Consider the following 15122-nt stretch of genomic DNA (forward strand, 5'->3'; position numbering starts at 1 on the left):
CTCTCTGTTAATTAAATAAATAAAATCTTAAAAAAAAATAAATTTATGAAAATTCAGAGAGTTAGATGTTCGGGACCGACAAGAGAAGTTTATATGTATGGCACCTGTTATAAGTTTTTGTACAGGCTTCAAATTTAGTTCTCCTTTAAACATTCACTGGTTTGTTCAAAGTGCTTTAGAAAACAATCCAAAGATTCCTTGTATTACAAAAAGTAACAGACTTTCCTGGGTCTGAAGGGATTCTTGCTTAAAGATACTCCGGTCAGCATGGGGTCATGTTGAGCATTTTGCCGACAGAGTTGTCTCAAATCTGTAGCTGCCTGGGAAACCTCACATAGTGGAGCCTGACTTCCAGCTGGAGCTGTTAAACAACTTTCTTCATATTGGCAGTGCTGGAGGAACCAGATATGGCACTCACCAGATCCAGGCAGACTTGTGAGTAAGTGGATGGGTTGTGCCTTGGGTCCATGGGGCCAGAATGCGGGGCAGCGCAGCCCATATTTATTATTTTAAAGCCTACTTTTTCCCTTAACAACATATTTTTATTTTTCTCCAGCATGGCTTAATGATTAGTTGTACCTCAATATAGTGAATCATTTCTCCACTGCTGATAATTTACATTAATTTACATTAATAAGTCATTCCTCTGCTCTTATAAAATTTCTGCAATAAACACCCTTATACATAAGTTTGTGAATATTGCCAATTATTTTCTCAGCCTAAATTCCTAGAAGCAGGATCCCTGGGTCTCAGCACATCCATTACGTTTTATCCACAGGCAAGGACACAGGCTCTGGAGTCAGACCACTTGGGATTGATATCCAGCTCTGTCACCTGCCAGCTGAACAGCCTTTGAAGATCTTGCAGGATCAAGTTTCCTCCCTCGTGAATGCGGATATTAACAGTACCTCCTTTATTGAATTGCTATGACACCCAAGTGGCCTAATACATGGTAAGCCCTTAGATCCTGGCCTAGCCCACAGTAAGCACGAAATTCTTGGCCATCATCATTATTATTGTAGTTACATGTGCCAACTTGTCCTGAAAGAGTGTCCCAATTGTAACTCCCACAGGCATTGTTGTATGAAAACGTTCATCTCCACACACCTTTGTCAATGCTGTGTATTATCATTCCTTTTACTATTTCATTGTTTGCCAACCTGATAAGCAAACTAGTTGCTTTAATTTTACTTCTTTGATTACTAGTGATAAACATTTTCTTTTGATGACTTGGTATTTATTTATTCATTAGGAGTTTCTTATTCATGATTTTTTTTGTTCTGCATAAATCGCTTATCTTTTTCATTATGGGTTTCTTTAATATAGTAATAATGTATATTAACTTTTTGCTGGTCATATATGTTGTAAATCTATTTTTCCAGGTTTTTTTTGTGGTATTTAATTTTTCTACTTGTAGATACATAAATTGTATTTTTTTGTTGCTCTTGTTTCTTTTTTTTTTTTTTTTTAAAGATTTTATTTATTTATTTGACAGACAGAGATCGTGAGTAGGCAGAGAGCAGGCAGAGAGAGAGGGGGAAGCAGGATCCCTGCTGAGCAGAGAGCCCGACGTGGGGCTCGATCCCAGGACCCTGGGATCATGACCTGAGCTGAAGGCAGAGGCTTTAACCCACTGAGCCACCCAGGCGCCCCTAAAAGAATTTTCTTACTTACACTTTTTGAATTCAAATGAAATTAATTTGGAATTGTTATAGTTAAATTCCCCACTTTTTGTTTATTAATTAATTAATTAATTATTATAAACTAAATATATATTTTGGTTTGTTCCTTGGTTGTCTACTGTTTGCCATTAATCTCTGTCTTTTCTTATGCTTGTATAAGTTCTGTAGCTTTATAAGTTACGTTAATATCTGTTGATATAAGTCCACTTTTCACTAATTTTTTAAAAAACATTTTCTCAGCTATTATCCTCTGTTTATTTCCATAAATAAACTCTGGAATAATTTGTTACTTCTAAGAAGAATAATGATTTTGATTAATATTCCATCCATTGTATTAATTAACTTGAGGAGAATTGATGTTTTTACTCTTTGTACTTTCCTACCTGGAAACATGAAAGTTACTTCTTATTTAATCAAGGAATTTAAAAATAAATTGTTTCAGATTTACAGAAAAGTTGCAAAGATAGGGCAACATTTCTGTTTACCCTGCACACAGTTTTCCCTATTGTTAATGTCTTGCATTATTGTAGTACATTTGTCACAACCAATGAACCAATATCAATAAATTTTACTATCAACTAATATCCATACTCAATTTGACCATCTCATTTGTTTACTCCTAGTGTCCTTTTTCTGCCCCAGCATCTCATCCAGGATACCACATTAGTCACCTTTTTCCTTGGGCTCTCTAGACTGTGGTAGTTTCTCAGACTTTCTTTATTTTATATGACCTTGACCACCTTGAGATGTGCTGGTCAGGTAGAATATTCCTCAGTTTAGGTTTGTCTGACTTTTTTTTATGATTAGAGTAGACATTGTTTTTAGGTCATGGGCATTAGAGCAAAAAGGAAATCAGAATAAGTACAGAGGTCTTGTTTTCCTCAAGGAGACTTTTAAAAATATATTTTTATTAACATATAATGTACTATTTGCCCCAGGGGTATAGGTCTGTGAATCATCAGGCATACACATTTCACAGCACTTGCCATAGCACATACTCTCCCCAAAATCCATAACCCAACCACTCGCCAGCAACCTTCAGCTTGTTTTGTGAGATAAAGAGTCTCTTATGGTTTGTCTCCCTCCCGATCCCATCTTGTTTCATTTTTTCCTTCCCTACCCTGCCTTTCAAATTCCTCATATCAGAGAGATCATATGATAATTGTCTTTCTCTGATTGACTTATTTCACTCAGCATAATACGCTCTAGTTCAATCCATGTCATTGCAAATTGTAAGATTTCATTTCTTTTGATGGCTGCAAAGTATTTCATTGTGTATGTGTGTAATATACATTATATATATAATGTATATGTATAATTATAAATACATTTATATATATACATTTATATATATTTATATATAAATGTATATATATAATTATACATATACATTATATATATATATATTTATACCACATTTGTGTATATATATTATAAATATATATATATATATATATATTTATTTATTTATACCACATCTTCTTTATTCATTCATCTGCTGATGGACTTCTAGGTTTTTTCCATAGTTTGGCTATTGTGGACATCGCTGCTATAAACATTCAGATGCATGTGACCCCTCAGATCACTACATGTGTATCCTTAGGGTAAATACCCAGTAGTGTGATTGCTGAATCATAGGGTAGTTCTATTTTCAACATTTTGAGGAACCTTCATGCTGTTTTCCAGAGTGGTTGCACCAGCTTGCATTCCCACCAATAGTGTAGGAGGGTTCCCCTTTCTCTACATCCTTGCCAGCATCTGTCATTTCCTGACTTGTTAACGTTAGCCATTCTGACTGGTGTGAGGTGGTATCTCATTGTGGTTTTGGTTTGTATTTCCCTGATGCCGGGTGATGTTGAGCACTTTTTCACATGTCTGTTGGCCCTTTGGATGTCTTCTTTGCAAAAATGTCTGTTCATGTCCTCTGCCCATTTCTTGATTGGATTATTTTTTCTTTGGGTGCTGAGTTTGATAAGTTCTTTATAGATTTGGATACTAGCCCTTTATCTGAAATGTCATTTGCAAATATCTTCTCCCATTCAGTCAGTTGTCTTTTGGTTTTGTTGACTGTTTCCTTTGCTGTGCAAAAGATTTGATCTTGATAGAGTCCCAATAGTTCATTTTTGCCCTTGTTTCCCTTGCCTTTGGCAATGTTTCTATGAAGAAGTTGCAGCAGCTGAGGTCAAAGAGGTTCCTGCCTGTGTGCTCTTCAAGGATTTTGATGGATTCCAGGCTCACATTGAGGTCTTTCAACCATTTTGAGTCTATTTTTGTGTGTGGTGTAAGGAAATGGTCCTGTTTCATTTTTCTGCATGTGGCTGTCCAATTTTCCCAACACTATTGGGAAAAGAGACTGTCTTTTTCCATTGGATATTCTTTCTTGCTTTGTCGAATCTTAGTTGACCTTAGAGATGAGGGTCTATTTGTGGGTTCTGTAGTCTGTTCCATTGATCTATGTGTCCTTTTTTTGTGGCAGTACCACACAGTCTTGATGATTATAGCTTTGTAATAGAGCTTGAAGTCTGAAATTATGATGCCACCAACTTTGGCTTTCTTTTTCAACATTCCTCTGGCTATTTGGGGTCTTTTCTGGTTCCATATAAGTTTAAGGATTATTTGTTCCATTTCTTTGAGAAAAATTGATGTTATTTTGATAGGGATTGCATTAAATTTATAGATTGCCTTAGGTAGCAGAGACATTTTCACAATAGTTTTTATTTCAATCCATGAGCATGGAACATTTTTCCATTTCTTTGTGTCCCTCAATTTCTTTCATGAGTACTTTATAGTTTTCTGAATATAGCTTCTTTGCCTCTTTGGTTAGGTTTATTCCTAGATATCTTATGGTTTTGGGTGCAGTTGTAAATGGGATTGACTCCTTAATTTCTCTTTCTTCTGTCTTGCTCTTGGTGTATAGAAATGCAACTGATTTCTGTTCATTGATTTTATATCCTGACACTTTACTGAATTTCTGTATGAGTTCTAGCAGTTTTGGAGTGGAGTCTCTTGGGTTTTCCACACTATGTATCATATCATCTGCAAAGAGTGAGAGTTTGACCTCTTCTTTGTTGATTCAGAAGCCTGTTGTTGCTGTTGTTGTCTGATTGCCAAGGCTAGGACTTCTAGTACTATGTTGAATAGCAGTGGTGATAGTGGACATTCTTGCCATGTTCCTGACCATAGGGGAAAAGCTCTCAGTTTTTCTCCATTAAGAATGATAGAATGATGGGTTTTTCATAGATGGCTTTTTATGATATTGAAGTATGTATCCTCTATCTGTACACTGTGAAGAGTTTCGATCAAAAAAGACTGTCAAATGCTTTTTCAGCATCTATTGAGAATATCATATGGTTCTTGTTCTTTCTTTTATTAATGTATTGTATCACATTGATTGATTTGCAGATGTTGAACCAATCTTGCAGCCCAGGAATAAATCCCACTTGGTGGTGGTGAATAATCCTTTTAATGGACTGTTGGGTCCTATTGGCTAGTATTTTGGTGAGAAATTTTGCATCCGTGTTCATCAAGGATATTGGTCTGAAATTTTCCTTTTTGATGGGGTCTTTGTCTGGTTTCAGGATCAAGGTAATGCTGGCCTCATAAAATGAGCTCGGAAGTTTTCCTCCCATTTCTATTTTTTTGGACCATTTTCAGGAGAATAGGTATTAATTCTTCTTTAAATGTTTGGTAGAATTTCCCTGGGAAGCCCTCTGGCCGTGGGCTCTTGTTTGTTAGAAGATCTTTGATGACTGCTTCAATCTCCTTACCAGTTATGGATCTTTTCAGGTTTTCTATTTCTTCCTGGTTCAGTTTTGGTAGTTTATATGTCTCTAGGAATGCATCCATGTCTTCCAGATTGTCAAATTGGCTGGTGTATAGTTGCTTAGAATATGCTCTTACAATTGTTTGTTTTTCTTTGCTCTTGGTTGTGATCTTTCCTCTTTCATTCATGATTTAATTAATTTGGGTTCTTTCTCTTTTCTTTTTGATAAGTCTGGCCAGGGGTTGATCAATCTTATTAATTCTTTCAAAGAACCAGCTCCTAGTTTCATTGATTTGTTCTACTGTTCTTTTGGTTTCTATTTCACTGAATTCTGCTCTGATCTTTATGATTTCTCTTCTCCTGCTGGGTTTAGGCTTTCTTTGCTGTTCTTTCTCCAGCTCCTTTAGGTGTAGGGTTAGGTTGTGCTTGAGATCTTTCTTGTTTCTTAAGAAAGGCTTGTATCACTATATACTTTCCTCTCAGGACTGCCTTTGTTGTGTCCCACAGATTTTGAACAGTTGTGATTTTATTTTCATTTGTTTCCATGAATTTTTTCAATTCTTCTTTAATTTCCTGGTTGACCCATTCATTCTTTAGAAGGATGTTCTTTAGCCTCCATGTATTTGAGTTCTTTCCAACTTTCCTCTTGTGACTGAGTTCTAGCTTCAGAGCCTTGTGGTCTGAAAACATGCAGGGAATAATCCCAAACTTTTGGTACCAATTGAGACCTGATTTGTGACCCAGGATGTGATCTATTCTGGAGAATGTTCCATGTGCACTAGAGAAGAAGGTGTATTCTGTTGCTTTGGAATGGAATGTTCTGAATGTATCTGTGATGTCCATCTGGTCCAGTGTGTCACTTAAGGCCTTTATTTCCTTGTTGATCTTTTGCTTGGATGATCTGTCCATTTCAGTGAGGTGGGTGTTAAATTCCCCTACCATGGTTGTATTATTATCAATGTTCTTTGAATTTGTTATTAATTAGTTTATATAATAGGCTGCTCCCATGTTAAGGGCATAGACATTTACAAATTGTTAGATTTTCTTGTTGGACAGACCCTTTAATATGATATAGTTTCCTTCCTGATCTCTTATTATAGTCTTTGGCTTAAAATCTAATTTATCTGATATAAGGATTGCCACCCCAGCTTTCTTTTGATGTCCATTAGCATGCTAAATTATTTTCCACCACCTCACTTTAAATCTGGAGATGTCTTTGGGTCTAAAATGGGTTTCTGGTAGACAGCATGCTGATGGCTCTTGTTTTTTTATCCCTTCTGATACCCTATATCTTTTGATTGGGGCAGTTAGGCCATTTGCATTCTGGGTAACTATTGAAAAATATGAATTTAGTGCAATTGTATTGCCTGTAAGGTGACTGTTACTGTGTATTGTCTCTGTTCCTTTCTGGTCTCTTACTTTTAGGCTCTCTCTTTGCTTAGAGTACCCCTTTTGATATTTCCTGTAGGGCTGGTTTGGTGTTCACAAATTCTTTTAATTTTTGTTTGTCCTGGATCTTTTTATCTCTCCTATTTTCAATGATAGCTTAGCTGGATATAGTATTCTTGGCTACATATTTTTCTCGTTTAGTGCTCTGAATATATCATGCCAGTCCTTTCTTGCCTGCCAGGTCTCTGTGGATACGTCTGCTGTCAATCTGATATTTCTACCATTGTGTGTTACAGATCTCTTGTCCCAAGCTGCTTTCACGGTTTTCTCTTTGTCACTAAAACTTGTAAGTTTTACTATTAGATGATGGAGTGCGGACCTATTTTTATTGATTTTGAGGAGGGATTCTCTGTGCTTCCTGGATTTTGATGCTTGTTCCCTTTACCATATCAGGCAAATTTTCTATTATAATTTGCTCCAATATATCTTCTGCCCATCTCTCTTTGTCTTCTTCTTCTGGGATCCCAATTACCCTAATATTGTTTCCTCTTATGCTATCATTTATCTGTCAAATTCTCCCCTTATGGTCCAATAGTTGTTTGTCTCTCTTTTGCTCTGCTTCTTTATTCTTTATCCTTTGGTCTGCTATATCACTAATTCTCTCTTCTGCCTCATTTATCCCAGCAGTAAGAGCCTCTATTTTTGATTGTACCTCATTAGTAGCTTTTTTGATTTCAACTTAGTTAGATTTTAGTTCTTTTATCTCTCCAGAAACGGATTTTATTTCTATAGAAAAGGATTCCCTAATATCTTCCATGCCTTTTTTGAACCAGCTAGCACCTTGATAATTTTCATTCTGAACTCTAGTTCTGACATATTACCAATGTCCATATTGATTAGGTCCCTAGCCATTGGTACTGTCTCTTGTTCTTTTTTTTTTTATGGTGAGTTTTTCTGCCTTGTCATTTTATCCAGATACAAATATATGAATGAGAGAGTAAAATACTAAAAGGGTGGCAAAGATCCCAGAAAAATATATGCTAACCAAATCAGAAGATATACAAAACTGTGGGGAGAAGAAAGGGAGGAAAAAAAATTAAAAATAAACATACATATATATGTATTAGACTGGTGAATAGAACAGAGGCACCCATTTGATTTTTGGTGTACTCTAGTCTCTTAGAAGAAACTAACTCCCAAAATTTTAAAGAAAGACTTATATATATACAAAATAAAGGTAAACATGGTGAAGGGATGGAATATGACTATAAAGATAAAAATTAAAAAAGACTTGAAAAAAGGAATTGATAAGATATATTGGCTGGAGGAAGAAAAAAGAATTGAAGTGAATGTGATCAGGCTGGAGCTAGATTTAGGGTATATTTTGATCTATTAGAGGAAATTATATTCCAAAATTTTAAAGGAAAAAAAGCTAGATCTATACAAAAAGTAAGGTTATATCCAATGAAAGGATAAAATATGACTACAACAATGAAAATTTGAAAAGATTTTTTTAAAAAAGGTATTGATAGGATAAAATAGTTTAAAAATGTTAAAAGAGGAGAGAAGAGTTAAAAAATGGAAGAAGAAAAAAAATAAAATTAAAAAACTTAACTTTGCAAGAGTAAATGATCATGGGAAAAAAGCCATGAATTTTGAGTTGCTTTCCTCTAGCTCTGGAGTTCCACTGATCTCCTTGATGGGTGAGCATGGTCCTGGCTGGATGTTCTTGCTGATCTTCTGGGGGAGGGGCCTGTTGCGGTGAGTATCAGATGTCTTTCCCTGAGGTGGAATTGCACTTCCCTCACCAGTGGCCAGGCTAAGCAATCTGCTTGGGATCACTTTCGGTAGTTTTTGTTCCCTGAATGCTTTCCGTAAAGATCTGGAGGATGGAATGAAAATGGCAGCCTCCCAATCTCTGGCCCAGAGGAGCCGAGAGCTTGAGATCCCACTCCTCAGTGCGCCCTCAGGGAAAAGCAGTCAATCCCTCCTATTTTCTGGTCCCCGGCTGCACTCTGTGCTCACCTGGCCTGTGACTGAGCATTTCTATATCTGGCACCCAGCCCCATTTGGAGTCTCCAAACCCAGCAGATTCCTGCCATGCACTCCTGTGCTGCTCCTCTGGGAGGAGGAAGGTCAGTGTTTCTCCAGATCCACCACTTGCGGGGTCCCTGCAGTGGCCCGACTGTGCCTTGGATCATGGTTTAAGGTAACCCCAAACTGAGACTCCCCCCCACCTCAACTCTATCTCTGTAGCTGGCTTCCCTCTTCCAATACCTGACAGCTCTGTCACACTCAGACACCCCCGGTCTTTCTGTGACCCTGCGGAGACCACATTGTCTCCTCAAGGGCTCTACCCCCACTTAGCCTCTGGAGTGATGTCCCTCAGTGGAGCAGACTTCTGAATGTATTGTTTTTGTGCTCTGCTGCTCTACCGCTTGCCAGGAGCCAGCCCCTCCCCCTATGGTTTATCTTCGCCTCCCTTCAGATTCTGTCCTACCTTCCCAAAAGTGGTCAATTTTCTGTTCCTAGAATTGCTGCTCTTCTTCTCTTCTATCTCCTGTTGAGTTTGTAGGTGTTCAGAATGGTTTGATAACTATCTAGCTGAACTCCTGGGACCTAATGCTATTCCAATTTCCTACTTCTCTGCCATCTTGCTTCCTCTCCCAGGAGACCTTTTTTTTTTTTTTTTTTTTTTTTTTTTTTTAAAGAAATGTCTATCAGTGGGAACTTACAGAAGAGGAATCACCAGGTGACAAGGATCACCCAGTCTCCAGGAAGAGTGTGGTAACATAAAGAAATAGTTTCCATTGCTCCCTTTTGTTAAGACATGCAGAAAATTCTGGGTCAGCAAACAATGTTTTTGTCCAAGGAAGGTCACTTTTTGAGCATATAGGTTAATACACTTGACTCCTGAGTCTTACAGTGATCTAACTTGTCTCCTAGATAGAACTTAGAGGACAGGAGTGATTAGATAACTTCCTCTGACTACTTTTTCAGTGTTAGGAGTGAAGGCTGCCTACTATAGAGAGCTGTGCAGCAATGTTGGTTATGGTTATCATTACCATTCCTTTGGGATGAGCCTTCTGGACCCCCAAGTGAGAAGGTACTCTCTCAGATACATGTCTGCAGTGCTGGTGACTGTATTTGCACAGGATTTGGAAACCAGAGAAGTAGGGAGCAGGTTTGACAATCTATTATGTAAACCGAGATGTCAGGCCAGTGCTCTGAACCTGCAGGGCAGGAGGCCTGCCTCTGTGTGGAGCTAGGCTTTTGGAGCCACCTGCGGATAAAGCTGAGTTTTCTCTAGGAAGTGGCTTAGGCTCAGCTCTAACCCTTGTGGATGTCTTTCACTGAGTCCCCAGTCACAGGCCAAATTAATTTGTTCTGAAAACAAAAGGTTTGGTGACAGGGATACCTTGGCAAGGTTCCCCTGGTCCTGAGCCAAGTAGGTTCTCTCAGGACCCCTTGGTTTTTGAATTAGCTACAAAATGGCCTCCCACCCTTTCTGGAACAATGTACAAGTCTGCTTCATGGAATTACTGAGTCAACTGAATTTTGGGGAAAATTTGCCAAAGACAACCATTTTCAGTAATGATCAATTACTATTGCTCTGTACTCTCTGGTGGTAATTACAGTCTAGACTCTGGTCTACCTGAATCATGATATAGAACTGAATCATCCACCTTCCAACTCTGCCTGGCCTGAAGACGTAAGTTCATTACATCCCAAAGTGCTCTTGCGTTATTAGCATAGTTATGAAAAGCATGCTAAAACATTGTCATATTTACTAATATTTGGGAATGTCCTACACCTAAAATTTTACAGTTATATTGAGATTTGAATGTTGCCAAACATTAAGGACTGAACACTTACCAGAAACTTATTTAGTGCCTGAGCTCATGGCTGACTTTGACCTTAGAGACTGAATCATATTTGTGTTTTGGGTCCTTGCCTGCACTTGGAGTGAATGTATTCATTCTGTGATGTTCAGAACTTTATGAACTGCACAAGAGCTCTGTGGACCTACCTTCATCTTATAAACCAAGACACTGAGGATACAGGTGACTTTCATATGGCTCATTAGTACCAGGAATTTGAGATTTGAGGTCAAGCTGAAGGGTTCCAGGTCTTTTCTCCTCCTCCTCCTCCTCCTTCTCCTCCTCCTCCTCCTCCTCCTCCTCCTTCTTCTTCTTCTTCTTCTTCTTCTTCTTCTTCTTCTTCTTCTTCCTCCTTGTCACAGCTCAATTATCTTTACTTTCATGAATTAACTTTCTCACCTACATGGGCAGAGTTGCTCACTTGCTCACCTTTAAGGCTAGACATTTTTCTAACATTGTATTTCTTTCATTTTATTTTCTTTGTTTCTATGTTTGCTTCTCCAAGTAGACTTTGAGCCCCTTGAGGACAGCAAACTTTATCTTATTCTTCTCTGAATTCCTAGGGTCTAGCTCAATGCCAGCCACAGCTGTTTCCCTTAAGAAGTGTCTTGAATGAATGAACAGACCAATGGATATACCATGCCAGTTTCAGGAACAAACTTTGCATTCATATTTAGTTGTCAGGCATTCTTTATGCCAGGGATTTGCCACTAGTCTGCAGTGTGGAACTAGAGACCAGACTTCTTATCTTGGGACTTTACCTTTGGGTGGTCTGGCTGGGTTCCCCATTGTTTCATATAAGTATGAGTGATCTCCCACTCCACGTTCCTCCTGACTCCTGCTTAGAGCCACTGGATGTGTCTAGAGGGCATCTAATACAGTCTGTTATTTTCACAGGTAAGGGGACTCAAGTGCTTTATATACCTGGCTCTTGTCCACTGAAAAGGGCAGCAAATGGGACTGATGATTTAATTCCAGACGAAACTGAAGCAGAGTAATCCTTTTATACCATTGAGTCATTGGGTGGAATAGCCAATGAGACTCACCCACTTTTAGTTTTTGCAACATCTTGAGCTATGGGCACCAAGGTGGATTTGTCACCTAGATATTCCAGTAGAAGCTATGATAATTATCAGCTGGTCCTCCTTTTTGCTGCCTCACATCCAGCCTTCTTCACAACCTGCCCAAACTCACCTTGAACAACTGTCTTCTTCTTTCAAATGCACGCGAAGCAACTCATTCTATGAGTCAGCTCTGCTGAGCTGTGTCATCAGTCAAGTGGATGTGGCCTTGGGAACATCACCTAGGGTCTGGAGAGCTAGGGACAGGGTGAGAAACTGGAGCATGGTGGCCCTGATGAGGGCTTTACCAGAAGTGTGTGAACATGGGACAGGCCACATTTACAGTCATCTGGTACCATCCCCTGTTCTTGAACCCCTCTTAAACTCTGATATAAAAAATTTTGAGTTTAAGATTGGGTCAAGGTAAATGGAGGTGATGGTGTTAGTGGTAGGTATATTAAGTCACAATAATACAGACTGGGAATGTCAAAATCAATATTTGGCCCAGCCTGTGTTAGACCTCAGCTAAATGCTCAATATATGGGTGAAAAAAATGTTTGCCATATTTTAGACAGAACTCTTTAACACATAAATACTTTAGTCAAGTTTGTGTGTGTGCATTTCATTTATTTTTGATACCATATCTTCTTTGTCTTTTTAAAAAAAGATTATTTATTTATTTGAGAAAGAAAGAGAGAGAGCATGAGCAGGGTGGAGGAGCAGAGGGAGGAACAGACTCCTTGCTAAGCAGGGAGCCTACTGCAGGGCTCTATCCCAGGACCTCAGGATCATAACCTGAGCCCAAGGCACATGCTTAAACAACTGAGCCACCCAGGTGCCCCTATCTTTTTTTTTTTTTAATAAACACTTTTATTTTTCTAAAATTTTAAAAAGATTTTATTTATTTATTTGAGAGAGAGAGAGAGAATGAGAGAGAGAGAGAGCATGAGAAGGGAGAGGTCAGAGGGAAAAGCAGACTCCCTGCTGAGAAGGGAGCCTGATATGGGACTCAATCGTGGGACTCCAGGAGCATGACTGGAGTCGAAGGCAGTTGCTTAACCAGCTGAGCCACCCAGGTGCCCTATTTTTCCAAATTTTTAAAAGTAAGCTCTTTGCCCAAGTTAGGGCTCAATCTCATAACCCTGAGATCAAGAGTCACATGCTCTACTGACTGAGTTGGGGAGGTGCCCCTATACCATGTTTTCTTAAAGACCAAAGTCTGGAAAGGGTGAGGATGGAGATGCATGAGATGAGTACTCTCAAACTTTTTAGGGTCTTTAGCATGAGAGGGTCTTTTTTTTTTTAATTTTTAAATTCACATATAATGTATTATTAGCCCCAGGGGTACAGGTCTGTGAATCGCCAGGATTACACACTTCAAAGCACTCACCATAGCACATACCTTCCTCAATGTCTATAACCCAACCACCCTCTCCCGACCCTCCCTCTCCCCGGCAACCCTCAGTTTGTTTTGTGAGCTTAAGAGTCTCTTACAGTTTGTCTCCCTCCCAATCCCATCTTGTTTCATTTATTCCTTTCCTACCCCCATACCCCCCACATCGCATCTCAACTTCCTCATATCACGGAGATCATATGATAATTGTCTTTCTCTGATTGACTTATTTTGCTAAGCATAATACCCTCTAGTTCCATCCATGTCATTGCAAATGGCAAGATTTCATTTCTTTTGATGGCTGCATAATATTCCATTGTATATATATATATATATATATATATATATCACTTCTTCTTTATCCATTCATCTGCTGATGGACATCTAGGCTCTTTCCATAGTTTGGCTATTGTGGACATTGCTGCTATAAACATTCAGGTGCATGTGCCCCTTCGGATCACTACATTTGTATCTTTAGGGTAAATACCCAGTAGTGTGATTGCTGAGTCATAAGGTAGCTCTATTTTCAACTTTTTGAGGCACCTCCATGCTGTCTTCCAGAGTGGTTGCACCAGCTTGCATTCCCACCAACGGTGTAGGAGGGTTTCCCCTTCTCTGCATCCTTGCCAGCATCTGTCATTTTCTGACTTGTTAATGTTAGCCATTCTGACTGGTGTGAGGTGGTATCTCATTGTGGTTTTGGTTTGTATTTCCCTGATGCCGAGTGATGTGGAGCACTTTTTCACGTGTCTGTTGGCCCTTTGGATGTCTTTTTGCAGAAATGTCTGTTCATGTCCTCTGCCCATTTCTTGATTGGATTATTTTTTCTTTGGGTGTTGAGTTGGATAAGTTCTTTATAGATTTTGTATACTAACCCTTTATTTGATATGTTGTTTACAAATATCTTCTCCCATTCCGTCAGTTGTCTTTTGGTTTTATTAACTGTTTCCTTTGCTGTGCAAAAGCTATTGATCTTGATAAAGTCCCAATAGCTCATTTTTGCCCTTGCTTCCCTTGCCTTTGGCAATGTTCCTAGAAAGAAGCTGCTGTGGCTGAGGTCAAAGAGATTGCTGCCTGTATTCTCCTCAAGGATTTTGATGGATTCCTTTCACATGTGAGGATCTTTTGAGGCCAGAGGTTTTTCCTTGCCCCTCAAACTGGGGGTGACCTTAAGGCCACGACTGTGTCTCCCTGGAGGCTCCAGAGGGTAGGGTTGGAGTCTCCCTAAGGTTGGCTGTGTCCCATCTTCAAATTGGAGGCCTCTTTTGGTAAGGGCTGAATCATCTGATGGGATGATTCCTCCAACATCAAATGGAATCTATGGACATACAGGCCTTCGACTGAGGCCGCTATGATGTACAAAAATGGTAGAGGTGCACTATCAAAAGACAGGCCTGTAATTTTCCTTCTGCCTCTGTGGCCACATGGCTTGTGCTTCAGGCTCAGGCAGTAGCAAAGGGCAAGGGGGCAGGCATGGTGCCTGCACCCAGAGTAACCTGCACTGGTTCTGGAGGAGGACCACCTGTGTGTGTGTGTGTACTTTGTACATATGTGCATGCACATGTGACACATACATATATGTGTGCATGTGTTATGTATGTGAGTACATGTGTGTGGTGTGGTGTGTACCCATGAAGGGCACGTGTCTGTGTTTGTTTACATGTGTTGTAGCATATGGTGCATAGAGATTGTAAACCTTATGGCTGTGTGAGGCTCTAGAGGGTAAAGAGGAAAAGGTGTTCCCTCTTCCAGAAAGACATGGTGGGGACAGAGAAGTGGGGATGGGCAGAGTGAATTTTATGTTGCAGCTCACATGTAGAATCTGACTATGGCCTGAAGCACACTCCCTATTTGCACCTGCTTTAGCCTTTGTAATGTCAAAGGCTCAGGTGGGGCTGCCTTTGTAACTGGGGTGCAGTGTTCATGTGAGTTCCAGGTCCACCCATGGAAGCC

At 39.3% G+C, this 15122-nt stretch overlaps 1 pseudogene; it reads right to left on the reverse strand.

Moving 5' to 3' along the window:
- Positions 1-203: 203 nt before the first annotated feature.
- LOC111161982 lies at positions 204-469 on the reverse strand (annotated as a pseudogene).
- Between the last annotated feature and the right edge of the window lie 14653 nt (positions 470-15122).

This window comes from Enhydra lutris, unplaced genomic scaffold (assembly GCF_002288905.1).
Source record: "Enhydra lutris kenyoni isolate GAN:26980312 unplaced genomic scaffold, ASM228890v2 scaffoldscaffold88, whole genome shotgun sequence".
Lineage (NCBI taxonomy): Eukaryota > Metazoa > Chordata > Mammalia > Carnivora > Mustelidae > Enhydra > Enhydra lutris.